Raw genomic sequence first — 10,532 nt, 5'->3', positions numbered from 1 at the left:
ATGAGGAAAGAAAACCATCACATTTTGTAGATGATATGGTGGCATACATAAAGAATCCTAGGGAATCAAATAATTGACAACTTTACCAAAGTGGCAGTATATAAAATAGACCTACATAAGTCATCAGCATTTCTACATATTACCAATAAAGCCCAGTAGCAAGAGATAGAGAAATTCCATGTAAAATAACTGTAAACAATATAAAATACTTAGAAGTCTACCTGCCAAGACAAACCCAGAAACTATATGAACACAATTACAAAACAATTTTCACACAAATAAAGTCACATCTAAACAATTGGAAAAATACTAATTGCTTATGGGTAGGCCAAGCTAAAACAATAAAATGACAATTCTACCTAAATGAATTTACTTATTCAATGTCATACCAATCAAACTACAAAAAACCTCTGTTTTGTAGAGTTAGAAAAGAATAATAACAAAATTCATCTGGAAGAACAAAAGGTGAAGAATACCAAGGGAAATAATGAAAAAAAATGCAAAGGAAGGTGGCCTGGTCATATCAGATCTTGAACTATATTATAACGTGGCAATAATCAAAATTATCTGGTACTAGCTAAGAAATAGATCGGTGGACCAGTGGGATAGACTAGGTACACAAGACATAATACTAAATCACTACAGCAATCTAGTGCTTGATAAGCCCAAAGATGCCATTTTCTGGAATAAGAATAAAAACTGCTGAGACAACTGGAAAACAGTATGGCAGAAACTAGGTTAGATCAACATATGCCAAGATAAAGTCAAAATGGTGCATGATTTAAATGTAAAGAGTGATACTGTAAGCAAATTAGGAGAGCAAGGAATAATTCATCTGTCAAATTCTATGGAAAAGGGAAGAATTCTTGACCAAACAAGAGATAGAGAGCATTACAAGATGTAAAATGGATAATTTTGATTATAGCAAATTTTTAAAAGTTTTGCACTAAGAAAACCGATGCAACCCAGATTTGAAGGAAAACAGAAAGGTGGGAAAAAATTTTTATAGCAAGTGTCTCTGAAAAGACCTCATTTCTCAAATATATACAGAATGGAGTCAAATTTATAAGAATGCAAGTCATTCTCCAATTGAGAAATGGTCAAAGACTATAAACAGGCAGTTTTCAGATGAAGAAATCAAAACTATAGTCATATAAAAATGTTCTAAATCACTATTGATTAGAGAAATGAAAATTAAAAGAACTCTGAGGTACCACTTCACACCTATCAGATTGGCTAATATGGCAGAAAAGGAAAATGATAAACGTTGGAGAGAATGTGGGAAAATTGGGACACTCACTAAAGCACTCAGTGGAGTTGTGAACTGATCCAATCATGCTGAAGAACAATTTGGAACTATGTCCAAAAAGCAATCAAACTGTGCATACCCTTTGATCCAACAATACCACTCCTAGATCTATATCCCAAAGAGATCATAAAAAAGGGGAAAGGACCCACACATAAAAAAAAAAATTTATAACTGCTCTCTTTGTGGTGGCAAAAAACCCCTGGAAATTGAAGGAATGCTCATCAATTGAGAAATGACTGAAGTAGTTGTGGTATATGATTTCAGTGGAATACTAATGTCCTATAAGAAACAATGAGCAGAATGATTTCAGAAAAACCCTTAAAGACTTACATGAACCGATGCAAAATGAAGTGAGCAGAACCAGGAGAACGTTGTACATAGTACACTGTGTGATGATCAGTTATGAATGATTTAGCTCTTCTCAGCAATACAATGATCCAAAACAATTCCAAAGGACTCATAACAGAAAATGCTATCCATATCCAGAGGAAGAACTGATGGAGTCTGAATGCATTTTCATTTTATTTTTGTAGGATTTTTTCCCTTTTGTTCTGTTTCTTCATTTACAACATGACTAATATGGAAAAATATTTTACACGATTACACATATACAACCTATATAAAACGGCTTTCTATTTTAGGAAAGGGATAGGGCAGAGGGGAGAAAAAATTTGGAAACTCAACATTTTGTAAAACTGAATGTTGTGGGGGGGGGGGGAGTTTGGAGCCAAGATGGCAGAGTAGAAAGAGGCACATATGCTAGTTCTTACCCCACAGCCCATAAAATACCTGTAAAGAAGAGCTCTCAACAAATTCTAGAGCAGCAGAAGCCACAGAACAACGGAGTGGAGAAGAGTACTATCCCAGAGTGACCTGAAAGACCGATGGAAAAGGTCTGTCACACACTGGATGCAGAGCCCAGCCCTGCCTTGATCACCCAACACTGAAAGGAGCAGATCTCAGCAGGCTTCAGGGACAGGATCTCCAGCAGCACCACAGATCCCTCAACTCCCAGGCGCCAAAGGTCAGTGAGAGGGTCTTTTTGGCTGGCTGAGAAGGGAGAAGGGTGTCCCCATAACTCAGGCCTCCTTAGGTGACAGCGGTAGAGGCACTAGCAGATCAGGCTCCCAAAGTAGGCAGTAGTCCACATCCATTGTTGAAGGTCTCATTGTAAACCCCCTGAGGGAATTGTGTGGCGGCCCTGCCCATTCCTGAGCAGCCCTGTCCCTGCCTAAAGCCCCTGAGGCTTTGGAGCAGCTCATCTGAATCTCAGCCCTCAGTGCTGGCTTGGCTGAACTTGAGGTGAGGTAGTTGTGGAGAGGAAACTCAGAAGTCAAGTAACTGGCTGGGAAAATGCTCAAAAAAGGGGGAAAAAATAAGACCATAGAAGGTTACTTTCTTGGGGAATAGGTGTCTTCCCCCATCCTTTCAGATGAGGAAGAACAAGGCATACTGACAGAGGAAGTCAAGGCCTCTGCCTCCAGGGCCTCCAAAGGGAACTTAAACTGGGCTCAGGCAAGAGAAGACCTTAAAAAACAAGTTAACAGCTTACTAAAGGAGAACCAAAAAAATGCTGAGGAAAATAACAGCTTTAAAAAGAGTCTAACTCAAAAAAGAGGTCCAAAAAGTGAATGAGGAGAAGGAGGTTTCAAAAAGCAGAATTAGCCAAATGAAGAAGGTTCAAAAGCTCACTGAACAAAATAACTCATTGAAACAGAGAGCTGAGTTCAGGGAAATGAATGACGATGAGATAAACTAAGCAGTTAGTAAACAAAACCAAAAATTTGAAAAAATAGAAGATAATGTGAAGCATCTCATTTGAAAAACAACTGACCTGGAAAATAGATTCAGGAGAAACAATTTAAAAATTATGGGACTACCTGAAAGTCATGATCAAAAAAAGAGCCTAGACATTATCTTCCATGAAATTATCAAGGAAAACGGCCTGATGTTCTAGAATCAGAGGGCAAAATAAATGTTGAAAGAATCCATCAGTCACCTCCTGAAAGAGACCTGAAAAGAGAAACTCCTAGGAATATTGTGGCCAATTTTCAGAGTTCCCAGGTCAAGGAGAAAATACTGCAAGCAGCTAGAAAGAAACAATTTGAGTATTGTGGAAATACAATCAGGATAACACATGATCTGGCAGCTTCAACATTAGGGGACTGAGAAGATGGCAGAGTAGAAACACACAAATACGCTAGCTCTGAACCCACAGCCCATGAAATATCTGTAGAAAAGAGCTGCCAATAAATTCGGGAGCAGGAGAAGCCACAGAACAGTGGAGCGGATGAGATTTCTGTTCCAAAGAGCCTGAAAACCTCTCACAAAAGGTTCTTTGCGCTGCGGACGTGGAGCAGAGCCCAGCCCTGCGTTGGCTGCTCAGCGCCGAGAAGAGCAGATCCAAGCAGGCTTCAGGGACAGAATCTCCAGCAGCCACGCAGGTCCCTCCACCCACAGGTGACAAGGGTCAGTGAGAGGGTCTCTTTGGCAGGTCGAGAGGTGAGTGGGGAGCCCCCATGACTCAGGCCCCCTTAGGAGGCACCAGCGGAGGTGGGAGCAAACCGGGGCTCCCCAAGCAGGCAGGAGCCCAGATCCATTGTTGAAGGTCTCTGCATAAACCCCCTGAGGGAACAGAGCCCGTGAGGCGGCCCTGCCCCTACCTGAGCACCTGAACTTAATCTCACACTGATTAGCAGCCCTGCCCTCGCCCAAAGCCCTGAGGCTGGGAAGCAGCATTTGAGTCTCAGACCCCAAGCGCTGGCTGGGAGGATCTGGAGGCGAGGTGGGTGTGAGGAGAGTATTCAGAGGTCAAGTCACTGGCTGGGAAAATGCCCAGAAAAGGGAAAAAAACCAAGACTATAGAGGGTTACTTTCTTGGTGAACAGGTTTCTCCTCCCCTCCTTTCTGATGAGGAAGAGCGGTGCTCACCATCAGGGAAAGACACGGAAGTCAGGGGTTCTGTATCCCTGCCCACTCAATGGCCTCAGACCATGGAAAAGCTCAAAAAGAGCTCAGAAAATTTTAAAAATTATGTTAGAGAGGTGGAGGAAAAACTGGGAAGAGCAATGAAAAACATGCAAGCAAAGTATGAACAGCAGGTCAGCACCCTGCTAAAGGAGACCCAAAAAAATGCTGAAGAAAATAACACCTTGAAAAATAGGCTAACTCAATTGGCAAAGGAAGTTCAAGAAGCCAATGAGGAGAAGAATGCTTTCAAAAGCAGAATTAGCCAAATGGAAAAGGAGATTCAAAAGCTCACTGAAGAAAATAGTTCTTTCAAAATTAGAATGGAACAGATAGAGGCTAATGACTTTATGAGAAACCAAGAAATCACAAAACAAAACCAAAAGAATGAAAGAATAGAAGATAATGTGAAATACCTAATTGGAAAAACAACTGACCTGGAAAATAGGTCCAGGAGAGACAATTTAAAAATTATGGGACTACCTGAAAGCCATGACCAAAAAAAGAGCCTAGACATCATCTTTCATGAAATTATCAAGGAAAACTGCCCTAATATTCTAGAACCAGAGGGCAAAATAAATATTGAAAGAATCCACCAATCACCACCTGAAAAAGATCCAAAAAGAGAAACTCCTAGGAATATTGTGGCCAAATTCCAGAGTTCCCAGGTCAAGGAGAAAGTATTGCAAGCAGCTAGAAAAAAACAATTCAAGTATTGTGGAAATACAATCCAGATAACACAAGATCTAGCAGCTTCTACATTAAGGGATCAAAGGGCATGGAATAGGATATTCCAGAAGTCAAAGGAACTAGGACTAAAACCAAGAATCACCTACCCAGCAAAACTGAGTATAATACTTCAGGGGAAAAATTGGTCTTTCAGTGAAATAGAGGACTTTCAAGCATTCTTGATGAAAAGACCAGAGCTAAAAACACAAGAATGAAGAGAAGCATGAAAAGGTAAACAGCAAAGAGAAGTCATAAGGGACTTATAAAAGTTGAACTGTTTACATTCCTACATGGAAAGACAATATTAGTAACTCTTGAAACTATTCAGTGTCTGGGTACTGGGTAGGATTACACACACACACATGCACACGCACACACACATAGAGACAGAGTGCACAGAGTGAATTGAATAAGATGGGATCACATCTTTAAAAAAATGAAATCAAGCAGTGAGAGAGAAATATATAGGAGGAGAAAGGGAGAAATGGAATGGGGCAAATTATCTCTCATAAAAGAGGCAAGCAAAAGACTTTTTTAGTTTGGGGAAAAAGAGGGGAGGTGAGAGAAAAACATGAAGTTTACTCTCATCACATTCCACTAAAGGAAGGAATAAAATGCACACTCATTTTGGTATGAAAACCTATTTTACAATACAGGAAAATGGGGGATAAGGGGATAAGCAGGGTGGGGGGGACGATGGAAGGGAGGGCATGAGGAGGAGTGTGCAATTTGAGGTCGACACTCATGGGAAGGGACAGGATCAAAAGAGAGAATAGAAGTAATTGGGGGCAGGATAGGATGGAGGGAAATATAGTTAGTCTTATACAACATGACTATTATGGAAGTCATTTGCAAAACTACACAGATTTGGCCTATATTGAATTGCTTGCCTTCCAAAGGGAGGGGGAGGGGAGGGAGGGAGGAAAAGAAGTTGGAACTCAAAGTTTTAGGAACAACTTTCAAGTACTGTTCTTGCCGCTACGAAATAAGAAATACAGGTAAAGGGGTATAGAAAGTTATTTGGCCCTACAGAACGGAGGAGAGGATGGAGACAAGGGCAGAGAGGAATGATGGAGGAGAGAGCAGATTGGTGATGGGGGCAATTGGAATGCTCGGTGTTTTGGGGTGGGGGAGGGGACAAAAGGGGAGAAAATTTGGAGCCCCAAATTATGTGAAAATGAATGTTAAAAGTTAAATAAATAAATAAATTTAAAAAAAGAAAAAAGAAAAAAAACATGAAGGGATTGAAGGACTTGGAATGGGATATTTCAGGGGTCAAAGGAACTGGGACTGAAACCAAGAATCACCTATTCAGCAAATCTGAGTATAATATTTCAAGAGAATAAATGGATATAGAGGACTTTCAATCATTCATATTGAGGAAAAGACCAGATTTGTATAGAAAATTTGACTTCCCAAGGCAAGAATCAAGAGAAGCATGAAAAGGTAAACAGGAAAGAAAAATCATAAAAGAATCTCTGTAACTGAACTGTTTACATTACTACACGGAAAGAAAATATTTATAACTCAAATCTTTTCTCAGTATTTGGATAGATGGAGAGATTGTACATACACACACACACATACACATATGTAGATAGAGAGTACAGAGTGTGTTGAATCAGAAGAGATGATATCCACACACCCAAAATAAAATAAAATAAAAATAAAGGGGTGAAGGAGGAAAATACTGGGAAGAGATAGAGAGATATGGAACGGGGCAGGCTCTAACTCATAAAAGAGATTAGAAAAATCTTGTTCAATGGAGGAGAAAAGGGAGAAAGGAAAAATAAAGCTACTCTCTCCACATGTGGCTGAAGGAGGGAATAACATGCTCACTAAATTTGACAAGGACATTTATATCACACCACAGAAAAGCAGGAGAGGACGTGACACGTGGGGTGAGGGGAATGTTAGAAGGGAAGGTAAATGAGAAAAGGGAGTCACTAGAAATAGACACTTTCAAGAAGGGACAAGGTCAATTGTGGGGGACAAAATAAGGAGGGATAGAGTAGAACAGAAGGCAATATAATTAGTGTTACACAGCATGATTATTATGGGAGGCTTTTGCAAAACAACATATATTTAGTCAGTACTGAATTGCTTACCTTCTCAGTGGGGCTGGGGAGGAAGGGAAGGAGGGAGAGAAGTTGGAATTCAAAGTATTAGCAGCGGAGGGTTAGAATTTTTATTGCATGCAATCGGGAAATAAGAAATACAAGGAATGGGGTATAGAAATTTATCTTGCCCTACAAAAAAGAGAAAAGATGGGGATAAGGGAAGGGTGGGGTGTGATAGAAGGGAGGATACACTGAGGGAAGGAGTAATAAGAATGCAAGATATTAGGAAGTGGGGGAGGGGAATGATGGGGAGAAAAATTGGACATGTTACAAAGTGAGGTAAAAGCAATTAGCGTTAAAACAATTGACTAAATTAATCATTGAGAATAAATCAATGACATCTTTAGTTTGGGGGAAAGAATTTTAGTCTAAATTTCCTGGAGGAAGGTAACCTCAGGTAAAATTTGGCATTGATGGAACAGTTAAGCTTTTAATGGTAAATTTGATTTTATGATTGCTATTTAATCAGGAACTAGAACATGCATAGAAAGGCACGGAAGCTACTTAAGACTTGCCTCAAAATGTGTTCCTTAGCCAAAGTGAAATCGTAGTCATATTTGAAACCTGGTTATTGGAACTTGCCATTTTTAGATGCTATGGGACTATTAAGTGACTCTTCTTCTGAGTCTAACCCCAGGTATGGATGACAAGCAAGGCAGTCTGAGCCTCCAATCCATGATGCCAGTAAGCCTGTGAGATACTGGTTTGAACTGCAGAAGGTGATCTCATGGGAAGGGTGGGAGAGTGGCTGTTCAGCCTGGGCTGAGGTAGGATTCTTCTGACTCAATTATCCCACTGACATATGGCAGACTTTAAACCTGACCGAATGCAAGTGAACAATCTAATCCTGCCTGGAATTGACATGAAGTTGGGGAGATATTGTATCCCTGCAATGTCCCTACTCTTGGTGGCAATTTCCTATAGTCAAAAGGTTTGTAAGCTTTATATCAGATCTGTGAAATTATAGATTATTCGTAGTGGAATATCCAAGGTTAAGTCTAAAATTAAGCTATTAGGTATAGACTTTAGACCAACAACAATAAGTTAGGGTCCTTTAATTCTTAGGAATACTGTGGAGACAATTAGATCAAGAGTTTGTGAAGTTAGCAACATGAATATTATTTGTGTCTCAGCTGGTTAATGTCTAAAAAAAAATTCTTTTGTGGTCCATATTGTAAATGCTTTAAAAAGAAGTATCACCTGACCAAAAGTTTGAATTGTTTTATCTGTTATAAATTGTGTTAAAAATGAAAAATAAAATTAAAAAAACCTTAATGTTGAGAATTGTCTTTACATGCAATTGGAAAAAAATAAAATACAGTCTTTTTCTAAAAGAAAGAACACAGAGGACCCTCAGTCCTCAGGAAGTCATAGAATCATAGATCTAGAGCTGATGCAACCCTCCCATCACACTCAATAAGGAGCCATCTAGATGTCTAATTAGAAGGCTGGAACGATAAGAACTAGAGAGAAGTGAGATTCTGGCCTTTTCTGGCTTCCATGTTCTCTTCAAATCCTGAATGGAGAGAAACACTCTGGAAAGAAACCAACTTGCGAGGAAGTTGGCAATCTCTTATCATGTGCCTTTCTCCAGCTTGGTACACTAATGACTTTGGGAATTTTTCCTTAGGTGAAATCTGAAACTCCCAATTGAGGTGAATTATCTTGCCCCCATTGGAGAGCTTATTCACTCCCTTTTCTTTGGTACATATTCTCCTGTGTACACTTTCTCTGATTTCTGCTTTATTTGCTGTTCTCTGTATATTCATTGTGAAACTAGCATATGGTGGGAAGGGAGTCAAGCCTTGAATATAGAGCTTGGGGGTCTCCTTTTCCATTAAGGAACAACAACCAGGACTGTGGCTTGAACCTAAAAACTATTTCTCACAGACTAACAATGTTTAGGAGAGCAGATAGGTATAATTTTATTCTGGTACCCTCTTGTTCTGAGGAAAGCAGAGTGGCCAATGTCTGGCTTCAACCTCTTTCTCTCCTAACTGGCAGGAATCAAAGTCTTCCTTGGAGAAGGGTGGAGGAGATGCTAGAAATATCTATTCTTGTCTCCATGTGAGACACAACATCAATCTACGCCTTAAACAACAATATTGTTTTAAAATTTGTTGTTTGGTTATTTCAGTTGTGTCCAATCCTTTGTGATCCCATTTGGGGTTTTCTGTAGAAAGATACTGGAGTGGTTTGTTATTTTATCCTCCAGGAAACTGAGGCAAACAGTTAAGTGACTTGCTCAGGGTCACACAGCTAGTAAATATCTGAGGCCAGATTTGAACTCAGAAAGATGAGTCTTGCTAACTACAGACCTGGCACTCTAACCACTATGGCATCTAGCTGCTCAGGTATTTTAAAGTACCAATTACAATAAAAAGATGAGAAAATTGGAAAACTTTAGGAAGTATGGAGCAATGGATATAAGAGAGGACATAAGAGATTTAGGTGACCTCCATTCTACATATACTCTAATGTGAGGCAAAGGAACTGGCTAGAGACTTAATTGTCAACATTTGCTAAATGATGGAGAAAGTTAGAGAGTTCCAGAAAAACATCTATTTCTGTCTCATTGATTACACTAAAGCCTTGGACTGTGTGGATCACAATGAAATGTTGCAAGTCCTCAAAGACATGAGAGTACCAGATCATTTGCTTGTCTCCTGAGAAACCTGTATGCAGGCAAAAAAGCAACAGTTAGAACCCCAAATGGAACAATGGATTGATTTAAAATTGGAAAAGGAGTATGACAAGGCTATATATTGTCACTCTATTTATTTAACTTACATGCAGAGTACATCACGTGAAATGCCAGGATGGATAATTCAAAAGCTGGAATTAAGGTTGCCAGGAGAAATCTTAACAATCCCAGGCACATAGATTTTATCACTCAGATGGTAGAAAGTGAAGAGGAATTAAGAAGCCTCTTGATGCGGGTTAAAGAGGAGGGTACAAAGGCTGGCTTGAAACTTAAGATCAAAAAAACTAAGATCTTACCAACTGGTCACATCAATTCCTAGCAAATAGATGGAGAAGACATAGAAGTAGGGTCAGATTTTATATTCTTGAATTCAATGATCACTACAAATGATGACTGTAGCTATGAATGTAAAAGATGCTTCCTCCTTGGAAGGAAAGCTGTGGCAAATCTGAACAAAATACTAAAAAGCAGAGACATCACATTGCTGAAAAAGGCCCCTATAGTCAAAGCCATGATTTTTCCAGTAGCAATCAATGACTGTGAGAGTTGGACTATAAGGAAAGCTAAGCCCTGCAGAATTGCCACTTTGGAACTGTGGTACCACAAAAGACTTTTGAGAGTCCCTTGGACATCAAGGAGATCAAATCAGTCAATACTTAAAGAAATTAATTCAGACTATTCATTGGAAGATCAAATATCAAAG

This window comes from Notamacropus eugenii, chromosome 4, assembly GCF_028372415.1.
Source record: "Notamacropus eugenii isolate mMacEug1 chromosome 4, mMacEug1.pri_v2, whole genome shotgun sequence".
In the NCBI taxonomy this organism is placed as follows: Eukaryota; Metazoa; Chordata; class Mammalia; order Diprotodontia; family Macropodidae; genus Notamacropus; species Notamacropus eugenii.
This window is presented reverse-complemented; position numbering follows the sequence as displayed.